The sequence below is a fragment of the Tachyglossus aculeatus genome, chromosome 9 (assembly GCF_015852505.1).
Source record: "Tachyglossus aculeatus isolate mTacAcu1 chromosome 9, mTacAcu1.pri, whole genome shotgun sequence".
NCBI classification, from domain to species: domain Eukaryota; kingdom Metazoa; phylum Chordata; class Mammalia; order Monotremata; family Tachyglossidae; genus Tachyglossus; species Tachyglossus aculeatus.
The window spans coordinates 25,687,459-25,701,388 of record NC_052074.1 but is presented as its reverse complement, the minus strand read 5'-3'; the positions used below and the strand labels follow the sequence as shown (position 1 = coordinate 25,701,388).

At 47.2% G+C, this 13,930-nt stretch overlaps 1 non-coding gene across 1 annotated transcript; it reads right to left on the bottom strand.

Annotated features, from left to right (window-relative positions):
• Positions 1-8,010: 8,010 nt before the first annotated feature.
• LOC119932695 lies at positions 8,011-8,148 on the bottom strand. The gene has a single exon (XR_005452435.1). It is a non-coding gene; the product is annotated as a small nucleolar RNA SNORA7 (small nucleolar RNA).
• Positions 8,149-13,930: the final 5,782 nt, after the last annotated feature.

The following is a 13,930-nucleotide window of genomic DNA, read 5'->3' as shown; positions in this document are numbered from 1 at the left end:
TACTATGTGCAAAGCACTGTTCTAAGTGATTTGGCCAGCTCTCTCCAAAAACACCTCAAAAGCATTCACTGAGCAGTCGGAGTCAGAGAGGCACAAAGACCTGCAATCCATAAGATGCATCTCTCTCTCTCACACACACACACATACACACACACACACACACACAGGTGGAAGACAACCGCAAGGCCTGGAGTTAAGGAATTCCTTCCCGAGGTGGGTAAATTCTAGGAAAAGAATCCGGCTTTCGACAGCAACGGAATTACGTCCCTAAACTCAACAAGTTAGATCGAATAGGTTCGGTGGGGTTGGGTAGATAGCGCTCGCAAATACTAATGGGCAACTCATTTGGGCTGTCCTGAAAGCCCGGGTAAACAATTCATTCATTCAAATCAGCAGCCAGTCTTCATTCATTCATTCAATCGTATTTATTGAGCGCTTACTGTGTGCAGAGCACTGTACTAAGCGCTTGGGTAGTACAAGTTAGCAACACAGAGAGACGGCCCCTACCCAACAGCGGGCTCACTGTCTAGAAGGGGGAGACGGACAACAAAACATGTTAACAAAATAAAATAAATAGAATAAATATGTACAAGTAAAACAGAGTCATAAATACGTACAATTCAATCGTATTTATTGAGCGCTTACTGTGTGCAGAGCACTGTACTAAACGCTTGGGTAGTACAGAAGCAAATAGACGCCCCCCCCACTCTGTGAGACCCTCTCAGTCTCGCCGAGGGCTACCTCAGCCACGAAGAGGGGAGTTCGGACCCCGCTTTGCGGACACCCGAAAGAGCTCGTCAGGAAATATTAATGTCCCCATTCGGGAATCAATCAGCTCCACCCCAGTCTTCTCACAAACCACAGCGCCCTTCCGCTTCGAGTCTCGAAGCCCTGGGCGGCATCTTGGACACATTCTTTCCAACCTGACACATGGAAGGGATCTTTTCTTAGATCAAGAGGCCCCCACCAAATTGCAGGACCGGACGGCAGATGCGTCAGGATCTCTAGGAGCATGGAAGAATTCAAAAAGCTGCATTGGAGGCCCATCACTGAACAAGCAGCTTCATAAATAGACGGGGTCAACAGCAGGCCAATGATTGATTTCAAGGCCACTATTTGCGTGACGCTAAAGTCTACATAAGCAAAGGGCTTTTATTCACACGTGCGTGCGGCGTTCGGACGCTGCCATGGAGTTTTTGGTGTAAGTTGCTTGAACGGCTCGTCCACAGTTAGGAGAAATGTCCAATCAAGCCTTGTAAACACCACTGGAGTGATTCTCCAAATGGGTCCCATCGCCAAGAACTTGGATTCCCTTGTGGGTTTAAGGCTGCATATTTATTGAACGACTACGAGTGTCTGGCCCTGAAGTAAGTGCTCGGACCGAGTCTATGTCATTAGCCACTGGTGCTGTGGCGAAAGCTTTTGTGAACCTTCCCAGCCTCAGTGCAAGGTAACCTGTTCAGTCTTGGGGGGGCTGGGAGGAGGGAAGGAGAAGCCAGAAAAAATGAAAGCCGATTGTTTTCTCAGCAATCACAGATAAGGTTTCTTCCTGCCCTACCTGGGCAACTTCTGCCAAGGTAAACATTCCCTCCAGAATTGCTCTCTGGTTGGAAAATGTGTCATTCTATTGATTTCTCACTCGCAGGGGTTGGGGGACAGGAGGGAATAATAAAAATAATAATAATGGCATTTATTAAGCACTTACTATGTGCAAAGCACCATTCTAAGCACCGGAGAGGTTACAAGGTGATGAGGTTGTCCCACGGGGGGCTCACAGTCTTAATCCCCGTTTTCCAGATGAGGGGATTGAGGCCCAGAGAAGTGAAGGGACTTGCCCAAAGTCACACAGCTGACAAGTGGCGGAGCTGGGATTCAAACCCATGACCTCTGACTCCAAAGCCCGGGCTCTTTCCACTGAGAGGGGGAAGGGCCCTTCATGATATCATTCTTTCCACCGAACTTCTCTGAGCGCATCACGTTTCCCAGTGGCTTCCAGGCGCTGCTTGAGTTTCACCCCAAGGGAAGCAGGGTGGTCTGGTGGGTAGCGCACAGGTCTGGGAATCAGAAGGACCCACGGTCTTCAGCTCCATTTCCCAGATGAGGTAACTGAGGCATAGGGAAGTGAAGGGCCTTGCACACAGCAGCTCCTGCCCATCTTGAGCAGCAGCATGGCCTAGTGGCAACAGCCTGGGCTTGGGAGTCAGAGGTGGTGGGTTCTAATCCTGACCTCTGCACTTGTCTGCTGTGCGACCTTGGGCAAGTCACTTCACTTCTCTGCGCCTCAGTTACCTCATCTGTAAAATGGGGATGAAGACTGTGAGCCCTAAGTGGGACAGTCTGATTACTAAACCCCGGTGTTTAGAACAGTGTTTGGCACATAGTAAGCGCTTAACAAATACCATAGTTATTATTGTTATTATTATTATCTTTCTTCACCAGAATACAGCAGGGACCCCTCACCCCATAAGAAGGCTCAAGAATCTAACAACAGTAGAGAGAGTTTGAAAGTTTGGGTTCAATTCCTGGCTCCCCCAACTGATTCCCTTTGTGATGTGACCTTTCTAGCCCTCAGTTTCCCCATACATAACTCCAGGAAGACATACCTGCCAGAAGATATTGTTCATTTGTGTTGATCATCCTGAAGAAAAAGACAGACAGTTATGTCCACGGAGGTCTCCCATGGGCTATCTAAGCTCAGTATCAATCAGTCAATCAATCAATCAATCGTATTTATCAAGCACTTACTGTGTGCAGAGCACTGTACTAAGCGCTTGGGAAGTACAAGTTGGCAACATGTAGAGACGGTCCCTACCCAACAGTGGGCTCACAGTCTAGAAGGGGGAGACAGAGAACAAAACAAAACATATTAACAAAATAAAATAAATAGAATAGATATGTAGAAGTAAAATAAATAAATAGAGTAATAAATACGTCAATGATTCAGAGAAGCAGCGTGGCTCAGTGGAAAGAGCACGGGCTTGGGAGTCAGAGGTCATGGGTTCAAATCTCGGCTCTGCCACTTGTCAGCTGTGTGACTCTGGGCAAGTCACTTAGCTTCTCTGTACCTCAGTTACCTCATCTGTAAAATGGGGATGAAGACTGGGAGCCCCATGTGGGACAACCTGATCACCTTGTATCCTCCCCAGCGCTTAGAACAGTGCTTTGCACATAGTAAGCACTTAACAAACGCTATCATTATTATTATTATATTTACTGAGTGCTCTCTGTGTGCAGAGCACTGTGCTAAATATTTGGGAAAATCCAAAGATTCAGAAGAGTCACTTTCCACCTGTCTCATCTACCTCCGTTTCCCTGTCTGAAAAATGGGGCGAACTTTGCCGCACCTGATGTCGTATGATTTTAGGAATGTTTATAGAGCACTTAAATAACCAAATTCAAGAGACTAGGACATCACAGAAGTAGCTGGAGGTAATTATGATTGACAGGCAAATTGTTATTCATCGTGTCAAGACAAATGGGCAAGTAGAAACAAGTCTTGTGTGAGTCCCAAAGTACCCTACAAGGAATCATATTCTAGGCTTATGAAGAACTTTCCAGCCGGATTGGATTGTGAGAAAACAAGATAGTGGAGGCAGGATTGCGGCTTTTGGAGTTTGGAAAGGTGGAGAGATTGGAATTCCATACACTGCTCTGCAATGTTCCCGGGAAGCTTCTGTTCTTGTGCAAAGAAATCTCGATGAAAAGGCAGAATGATCCTAACATCTTAAATTCATTAGGTCGTCTTCACACCAAAGCACCTTGGAACTGTTTGGCTCATTACCTGCACTACATCATAGAGGCAGCGTGGCTCAGTGGAAAGAGCCCGGGCTTGGGAGTCAGGGGTCTTGGGTTCTAATCCTGGCTCCGCCACTTATCAGCTGTGTGACTTTGGGCAAGTCACTTAACTTCTCTGTGCCTCAGTTACCTTATCTGTCAAATGGGGATTAAGACTGTGAGCCCCACGTGGGACAACCTGATCACCTTATATCCCCCCCAGAGCTTAGAACAGTGCTTTGCACCTAGTAAGCGCTAAACAAATACCATCATTATTATTTTTATTACATCCAAAAGGCACTTACTATGTTATAAGCACTGTAGTAGATAGAATATAAACAGATCTGTGCCTCACATGGGACTCGAGCTAAAGGGGAGGGAGAATGGGTATTTTCTTCCTATTTTTACAGATGATGGAACTGAGGGACAGAGAAATTAAATGACTCGCCCGTTTGGCACGGGGCTAAGTCTAAACGGGAGTGAGAGTAGATATCTTATCCCCACGTTACTGATAATGAAACTGAGGCACCGAGAAGTTCAATGACTTGCCCAAAGTCACATAAGAGACAAGTGACGGAGCCGGGATTAGAAGCCACGTTTCCCTCTTCCCAGGCCCTGGCTCTTTCACCCCAAGGGAAGTAGCAAGGCCTAGCCGACAGAATATGGTCCTGGGAATCCGAACGGCCTGGGCTCTAATTCTGGCACCACCGCTTGTCTGCTAAGTGACCTTGGGAAAGTCACTTCACCTCTCTGTTACCCCATCTGTAAAATGGGGATTGAGACTGTGAGCCCCATGTGGGACAGGGACTGTGTCCAACCCGATTAATTTGCATCTATCCCAGCGCTTGTCTTACAGTAAGCGCTTAACAAATACCATTATTATTATTATTTGAAATCTCCCAAATCTCATGACTGTTAAGCCCCTCCCTCCCAGCCTACCCCCTCCTCCCAAGGGGAAGTGGGCTTTGACCATGATTCCGGGTTCCACATTCCCAAATTCTGCGGTCTCCCAAGACCACATTCACATTCACTCCGGGCTGCTGGAGGAGGAAGTGGGCATTGCCAAGGAAGGGCAGGAAAGAGGTGGGAACGGGTAAAGCGGGGAAATGACCAGCTTTCCTCAGTGTCCCCAGAGCCACTCCGCTGGGTTCAGGGAAGCGGGGTGGTCATTTCCAGTCAAAAGATCCACTTTCCCTCAGCGAGGCCGAGCCAGAACTGTGTCTGTGTGGGGTCCAGTCAGCTCTCTCGGAGGTCAGAGTCAGAGGGGAGAATAAGAATGCAAGAATGCTGCCAGCCCAAGCTTCATTTCCACTTCCTCAACGTCCTTGCGCTCGCTAGGCCGCGGCTTCTCTGAATGGTAAGCCTCTGCCCCCTCACGATGAGCCTGAAGAAATGCCTTCCCGAGCTGCCAGATGCCCAAAGCTCTCCTCTCCTCCGGCTTTTCCTTTTCTAGAAACTAACCGGCTCTTTGCAGTTTCAGAGGGTAAGAGAGCTGAGGATTTGTCCGGCTCCCAACAGCGTCGTTGCAGGAACTAGCAGCGTGTGCTGGTTAATAATGATGGCATTTATTAAGCGCTTACTATGTGCAAAGCACTTTTCTAAGCGCTGGGGAGGTTACAAGGTGATCAGGTTGTCCCACTTGGGGCTCACAGTCTTAGTCCCCATTTTACAGATGAGGTAACTGAGGCACAGAGAAGTTAAATGACTTGCCCAAAGTCACACAGCTGACAATTGGCGGAGCCGGGGTTTGAACCCATGACCTCTGACTCCAAAGCCCGGGCTCTTTTCCACTGAGCCACGCTGCTGCTTCTTCTTCGCACTGCTTCACTCTGGTTCTTAGAGGAACGCAGCGTAGTTTGGCTTTCTTTATAAAAGAGTTCCTGGGGAAGGCGACAGGAATTGTGTCTGGCTTTCCTGTTGGCGGGAAGGCGTTGTCCGAACGTTAAGCCACTTCTCCCTGTACCCAGATGCTCAATCGGTCAATCGATCATATTGATTGACTCCTCACTCACGCTTACTGCACACAGTCAGCACTCAATAAATACGATTGAATGAATGAATGAATGAATTTATTGGGCACTTATTGAAGTACAATGCAACAGAACTAGCAGACACATTCCCTGTCCATAACGAGTTTATGGTCTAGAGAAGAAAGCTGGGAAACAGTGCGGGCTAGTGGAAAAGGCCTGGGCCTGGGAATCAAAAGAGATGGGTTCTAATCCCCACTCCTCCACTATCTGACAGTTGTATACCTTGGACAAATCACTAAACTTCTCTATGCCTCAGTTTCCTCTCTGTAAAATGGGGTTTTCAATACCTGATCTCTCTCCCCCTTAGACTGTGAGCCCTGTGTGGGACTGAGACTGTGTGTGTGGGGGGGGTTAATGGCATTTTTTAAGTGCCAGGACACTGTGCTAAACACTGATGTAAATACATGCTGACCAGGTTGGTCCCAGTCCATGCCATATAGGCCTGCCGGTCTTAATCCCCATTTTAGAGATGAGATAACTGAGGCCCAGAAAAGTGAAATGACTTGCTTAAGGTCACAAAGCAGACAAGCGGCAGAGCAGGGATTAGAACCCAGGTCCTTCAGACTCCCAGGCCCGTCCGGGCTGCTTCTCTCACCTGATTATCTTGTATCTACCCCAGTGCTCAGTAAAGTCCTTGGCAGCTAATAAGTGCTTAACAAGTACCACACTTAGTATCATGGATCTTTAATAATAATAATGATAGCATTGATTAAGTGCTTACTATATGCAAAGCACTGTTCTAAGCGCTGGGGAGGATACAAGGCGATCAAGTTGTCCCACGGGGGGCTCACAGTCTTCATCCCCATTGACAGATGAGGGAACTGGGGCCCAGAGAACCTAAGTGACTTGCCCAAAGTCACACAGCTGACAATTGGAGGAGCTGGGATATGAACCCCTGACCTCTGACTCCAAAACCCGGGCTTTTTCCACTGAGCCACGCTGCTTCTTCTTTAGCCAAGGATACAGAGAGCTGGGGAGGAGGGTGGGAATGGCGAGGGGATGACATATATGGGGGAGTCTGCAGGGCACCGATCATCTCCTGGAAGTTACTTTGGAGTTGGAGAAGGGAAGGGGCCATCTGTGCTTACGCAAACAAGAAAATGAAATCTTTCCCAGGCAGCCTGGGGGCTGCTCTTGTTTGGTTTGCCCTCCCCGGTAGCCCCTGGAGGAAGCTCAGCCCTGGCCAGGCCTTTTAAAGGGAACTTAGTCCAACTCTGGCCCCAAAAAACCATGGGAGAGCCCCACCTCCAGTACTCCAGAAGAGCCTCAGTTTAGCTTGGGCGTCTGCCTGGGGCCTGAGGAGTGAAGCTATTTTGGCTCACCAGGCAGGATCACACGGAGGTAGGTATTTCTGAGGAAGAGACTAGCCAGTCAGTCAGAAAATCGTATTTACTGAGCGCTGACTTTATGCAGAGCACTGCCCTAAATGCTTGGGAGAGTACAATATTACACACACATTCCCTGCTCACAACAAGCTTACGGTTTAAAGACTAGGTTCCGGAGAAATTCTCCCACTCTCATAGGGTGGTTATCAAGTGCTCTGCACACAGTAAGTGCTCAATAAATATGATTAATTGATTGATCTGGACAACCAGGTGTGACACTGGGTACGTTGTGCTGGATGCAATAATAATAACACTAATGGTCATATTGGTATTAGATGCCATCATCATCATCGTCAATCGTATTTATTGAGCGCTTACTGTGTGCAGAGCACTGTACTAAGCGCTTGGGAAGTACAAATTGGCAACATATAGAGACAGTCCCTACCCAACAGTGGGCTCACAGTCTAAAAGGGGGAGACAAAACCAAACATACTAACAAAATAAAATAAATAGAATAGCTACATACAAGTAAAATAAATAAATAAATAAATAGAGTAATAAATATGTACAAACATATATACATATATACAGGTGCTGTGGGGAAGGGAAGGAGGTAAGATGGGGGTAAGATGCCGACCACTGTACTAATAGCTGGGGTCTTCTCGTCCTACGCTGTCGAATTGTTTCCAACCCGTAGTGACCTCATGGACGCATCTCCCCCAGAACGCCCCGTTCTCCATCTGTGATTGTTCTGGTAGTGTATCCATAGAGTTTTCTTGGTAAAAATATGGAAGTGGTTTACCATTGCCTCCTTCCACGCGGTAGAGTCGCCGCCCTCGACTCTCTCCCACGCCGCTGCTGCCCAGTGCAGGTGAGTTTTGATTTGTAGCAGATGGCCTTCCACTCACTAGCCACCGCCCAAGCTAGGAATGGAATGGGTAGGCCTCTGCTTGACTCTCCCTCCTGTAGTGGAGATTTGTAGAGTATTAGAAACTCTCCAGGTGCGACCCTGAGAGGGGAATAAATGGGGTAGATGCAAGATATTCAGGTCAGTTGTAGTCCTTATCCTACAGTCTAAGGGGAAGAGAGACCTGGTAATGGGGGAGTCTGAAAGGGAGAAGTGGTCCAGGGGAAGGTGAAAGTAGCATTGAGTCAGGATGGATCAATCTCCAAAACAATTGAAAGATTGTTCAAACTTCAATCTTTAGTCACTGTACTGTTAGGGATAGTATTAGGGTTAGAAGATTGAAGAGCCTTTAGCAAATCCCACAAATTCTTAATAATAATAATGAATCATGGTACTTGTTAAGTGCTTACTAGGTGCCAAGCACTGTTCTAAGCACTAGGGTAGATACAAGTTAAACAGACTGGACACAGTCCCTGTCCCACATTGGGCTCACACTCTTAACCTCTTCTTACAGATGAGGTAACTGAGGCCCACAGAAGTCTATTTATTTTGTTAATGATGTGCATATAGCTATAATTCTATTTGTTCTGACGATTTTGACACCTGTCTACATGTTTTGTTTTGTTGCCTGTCTCCCCCTTTTAGACTATTAGCCCGTTGCTGGGTAAGGACCGCCTCTGTATGTTGCCAACCTGTACTTCCCCAACGCTTAGTACAGTGCTTTGCACACAATAAGCGCTCAATAAATATGAATGAGTGAAGCGACTTGCCCAAGGTCACACAGCAGACATGTGGTGGAGCCGGGATTAGAACCCAGGTCCTTCTGACTGCCAGGCTTGTGATCTATTCATGAAGCCATGCTGCTTCTCAATCAATTATCAAGCAATAGTATTTATTGAGCACGTAATGGGTGCGGGCAAAGTGGATTCACCTGTGCTGGGCAGCAGCGTCATGGGAAAGAATCAAAGGTGGATGATCAAAATGTTGATGAAAGACAAGGGCCAAGACTCGAGTTTTTACTGCACCAAAGGCAGGCAAAGAAGGTAAATCACTTCCGTAACTTTACCAAGAAAACTCTATGGATTCACATACCAGAATAACTTCATGACAGAAGATGGGATGTCCCGAAGAGGGTATGTCCATGGAGTCGCTACGGATTGGGAAAGACGAAGGCATTTGAAGAATAATGTGTGTGGACCACTGAACTAAGCACTTGGGAGAGTACAACAGAGTTAGCAGACATGTTCCCTGCCCACTACAAGTTTTTTATAATTATCAATTAAACCCTATCCTCCAGGAAGACTTCTCACACACTGATACAGCGCAAATGTCTCCCCAGCGGATTTACTTCTAAGCCCTCCACTCAATTCTCCTTCACCAATACCCTCTTGTTATGATCAAACCTCCTGTTTCTTTCACTCTGGAATTCAAAGGGGAAGAGATCCTAGCCTCTGCACCCCTGGGTTGCAACAAGCAGGAGAACTTAAAGGTTGCTACCACCCTTGAGCCAAAAGTCTTGGGAAATCCATTAGGCACCCTACTTGCATTCATTCCCTCCCTGCAGGAAGCTTAACACTGCAGTCTAATGGAAAGAGCACCGGCCTGGGGTCTATTTGCCTGCTGGGTGACTTTGGGAAAGTCACTAATCTGGGCTTCAGTTTCTTTACCTGTAAAATGGGGATTCCTTGTTCCCATTTTGTTGGTCTGGGCTGGTCTGGAGAACCCCAGACAGAACCCGATTCCAGGCCCACAGGCCAGAGATCCAAACCCCGCCAGGAGGCCAGGGAAGAGTCACCCCCAGGGTCTTTCATTTGATGAGGAGGCCCCTCTTTGTTCAGAACTCAGGGAGAAAAGAGACAAGGTTGAGTGCCGGCCTCCTCTCCCACCCAGCTCTGCCCTTCTTGTTTGAGGGTAAAAAGTCTGACCCGACTGCCCCAACCCAGTTTCTAGTCTCCTCTGCTCTTCACTCTCGGAGCCTGGTCAGGGAAGGACAAAGGACAGATAGGCAATCAGAAACTGAAAAAAAAAAAGAAATTTCTGACATGAGCTGGGTACAAAATTGGGCCAAGACTCATGAGCCGTGACCCTTGCCTTTTATGTCAGGGACAGAATTTATGAACATGGGTTCTGCTGTTCTTGTTGCCCTGATTTATTTTCGATATAAAGAATTCGTAATGGCTAGTTGAGGTCAGCAGAGTACCCTGAGAATTAGCTGCGACAGGGCCAGCAAGTCCTAGAGCTGATGTTGTCGCCGCTGCCCTCCTTCAAGGCCCCTCTGGCTGACCCACCTCCCGAAAATACTCCCTAACTAATCCTGTTTTACCCATCCCTCAGCCACTTTAACCTTTTTATGCCCTTCTGTTCATTCCTTTGTTATTGATTTATTTTTCTACAGTCAAACTCTTCATCTTGGATGTTCCTCTATTTATGTCTGCTTGTCTCCCCCGTTACAGAGTAACTTCTGTGATGGCAGGAATCATGTCTTCTAGTTCTTCAACAGGTTCTCCAATGCCCAATAAAATGTTCTGCCCGCAGGAGGAATTGATAATCATGATAATCTTTAGGAACAGGAGAGGCATCTGGTTCAGTCTGGACTGGGTAGTGAAGCCTGCTTATAGGCAAGAGGCTGGACTAGTTGACATTTTCTGGGTTCCATGATAAATTCTACTTCCAGGACACTCAATACTCCTGAACCTAGATTGCGACAACAGTCTCGGAGTGGCAGCTTAGGCCAGGAAAGGAGGCCTTCCCAAACTGAGCCCCCTCCTTCCTCTTCCCCTCCCCGCAGCACCTGTATATATGTTTGTACAGATTTACTACTCTATTTATTTGACTTGTACATATTTACTATTCTATTTATTTTATTTTGCTAATATGTTTTGTTTTGTTGTCTGTCTCCCCCTTCTAGACTGTGAGCCCGTTGCTGGGTAGGGACCGTCTCTATATGTCGCCAACTTGTACTTCCCAAGCGCTAAGTACAGTGCTCTGCACACAGTAACTGCTCAATAAATACGATTGAGTGAATGAATGAATAAATAAATACGATTGAATGAATGAATGAATGAAAGGAGACATCTCAGCAGCTTCCAAAGCCATCACTCTCTTTATTAAGGCTTAGTCCTCCTCCTGCCTGCTTGGATCGCTAGTGCAAGGTGGCTGATTATGCCTGGGTCTTGGCCCAGGAGTATCTGAGATGGAGAAGTCTTTTTAAGCTAGGAAAACCCAAAACCACTGGAGGCCAAATGCCCTACATAGAGACTTCTTTACCCTAAGGACCCCTTGGAATATGTCTGGTTCTGTACCACCTCTCCCTAAGCCAGCTGTTGACACATTTTCAGGCATCCCTGTGACTCTATGAGAGGGAAACCAAACCCCCCTTTGACATCAAGGCTCCCCTTTTTCCCCCTTCTAGACTCTAGCTCTGCACACAGTAAGCGCTCAGTAAATACGATTGAATGAATTAATGAATCCAGGGAGAGACTGAAGACCATCCCACTCTTCTGGGGCAGACGGATCTCTGCCCATCCGCCAAGCTAGCTCTCTTCCTCCCTTCAAGGCCCTACTGAGAGCTCACCTCCTCCAGGAGGCCTTCCCAGACTGAGCCCATTCCTTCCTCTCCCCCTCGTCACCCTCTCCATCCCCCCATCTTACCTCCTTCCCTTCCCCACAGCACCTGTATATATGTATATATGTTTGTACATATTTATTACTCTATTTATTTTACTTGTACATATCTATTCTATTTATTTTATTTTGTTAGTATGTTTGGTTTTGTTCTCTATCTCTCCCTTTTAGACTGTGAGCCCACTGTTGGGTAGGGACTGTCTCTATATGTTGCCAATTTGTACTTCCCAAGCACTTAGTACAGTGCTCTGCACATAGTAAGCCTCAATAAATACGATTAATGATGATGATGATGATGACCAGAGAATCATATGTCAGGGGCCAAAGTGGAACAGGACCCAAAGCCTCTGACTTTCGGCCCCCTAGACCACAGAGCCTCCAGCCTGGTTTCCTCCTCAATCTCCAGAGATCGAACCTGGCTTGTTGACAGGGTTGTTCTCTTTTGTTTTTCAGACAGGAAATCCAGTCCCGGGTGAAATTCCTGGCTTCCTGGACTCTCACAGGTCCCCCTCAATAAGATCTCAGAGAGGGGGCTCCACTAGCTCCCCTAGACCGCTCCACATCTTCCACCGAAAGCCACGATCAAGGACTGAATCCCCTATTCTTATTCACTTTTCAGCCTGGGATTCTGAGTATTTTACGGGCATTTATTGTTATTTTTTCACGAGAACTCCTGGGCAGAAGGCCAATGAGATGAATAATAATAATAATAATGGTATTAAGTGTTTACTCTATGCCAAGACCTGAGGTAGAGGCAAGATAATCAGATCAACTACGGTCCCAGTCCCACATGGACATCAGACCAACTCCCTGTCCCACAGTCTAAGAGGGAGGGAGAACAGGCATTATTATCCCCATTTTACAGATGAGGAATCTGAAGCCCAGAGAGGTGAGGCAAGCAAACCAAGGTTGCAGTGGCAGTGCTGGACTATTTCCACAAGGCCACATTGGTCCTCCCTCTGGGGTCCCTGAGATTTAATGATAACAATAATAACAATGATAGCATTTATTAAGCGTTTACTATGTGCAAAGCACTGTTCTAAGTGCTAGAGCACTGTTCTAAGCACTAGTGATTTACTAGAGAAGCAGTGGGGCTCAGTGGAAAGAGCACGGGCTTTGGAGTTGGAGGTCATGGGTTCAAATCCCGGCTTCGCCAATTGTCAGCTGCGTGACTTTGGGTAAGTCACTTACTTCTCTGTGCCTCAGTTCCCTCATCTGTAAAATGGGGATTAAGACTGTGAGCCCCCTGTGGGACAACCTGATCACCTTATAACCTCCCCAGCACTTAGAACACTGCTTTGCACATAGTTAAGTGCTTAATAAATGCCATCATTATTATTATTATTACTCAATGAGCTAGGAAGGGGAATGAGGACTGCTGCTATCCAGCCCAAATCCCTAACCCTTGTCCTGCGAGTCTCCCGCTTGAGCTTTCATTTTCCAGCCAGAAGATTTAGCTGTGACTAATGTCAGAAAGGAACCAGCCCTAAGCCAACAGCATCATCTTTTAGACTGTGAGCCCACTGTTGGGTAGGGACTGTCTCTATATGTTGCCAACTTGTACTTCCCAAGTGCTTAGTACAGTGCTCTGCACACGGTAAGTGCTCAATAAATACGATTGATTGATTGATAATCCTTCAACACGTTAATGTCACACACCTAAACCTACTTCATCCTTAGAGGGGTGCTTTTGTTGTCTGTCTCCCCCTTCTAGACCGTGAGCCCGTTGTTGGGTAGGGACCGTCTCTATATGTTGCCGACTTGTACTTCCCAAGCGCTTAGTGCAGTGCTCTGCGCACAGTAAGCGCTCAATAAATGCGATTGAATGAATGAATGAATCTAACACCATCGCTCCCCGCAGCCCCCAACCCTCCCCCCAAATAGAAGTAGTGTGGCCTAGTAGATAGAGCACTGGCTTGGGAGTCAGAAGGACCTGAGTTCTAATCCCAACTCCGCCCTCGTCTGCCGTGAGACCTTGGGCCAGTCACTTCCCTTCTCTGTGCCTCAGTTTCCTCATCTACAAAATGGGGAATAAGACTGTGAGCCCCACATGAGACAAGAACTTTGTCCAACCCAATTACCTTGTATCTCCCCCGGTGCTTAGTACAGTGCCACGCACATAGTAAGCACTTAACAAATACCACAAGTCCTTTGGGGCTAAATATTTCATGAGACTTCCTCGTCTGGATCCCCACGGCCTAGGAACCTGCCAAACCATTTCAGGAGCCCAGGGTCACCGTCAACGTAACTCAGCATAGGAAGGCAATCTA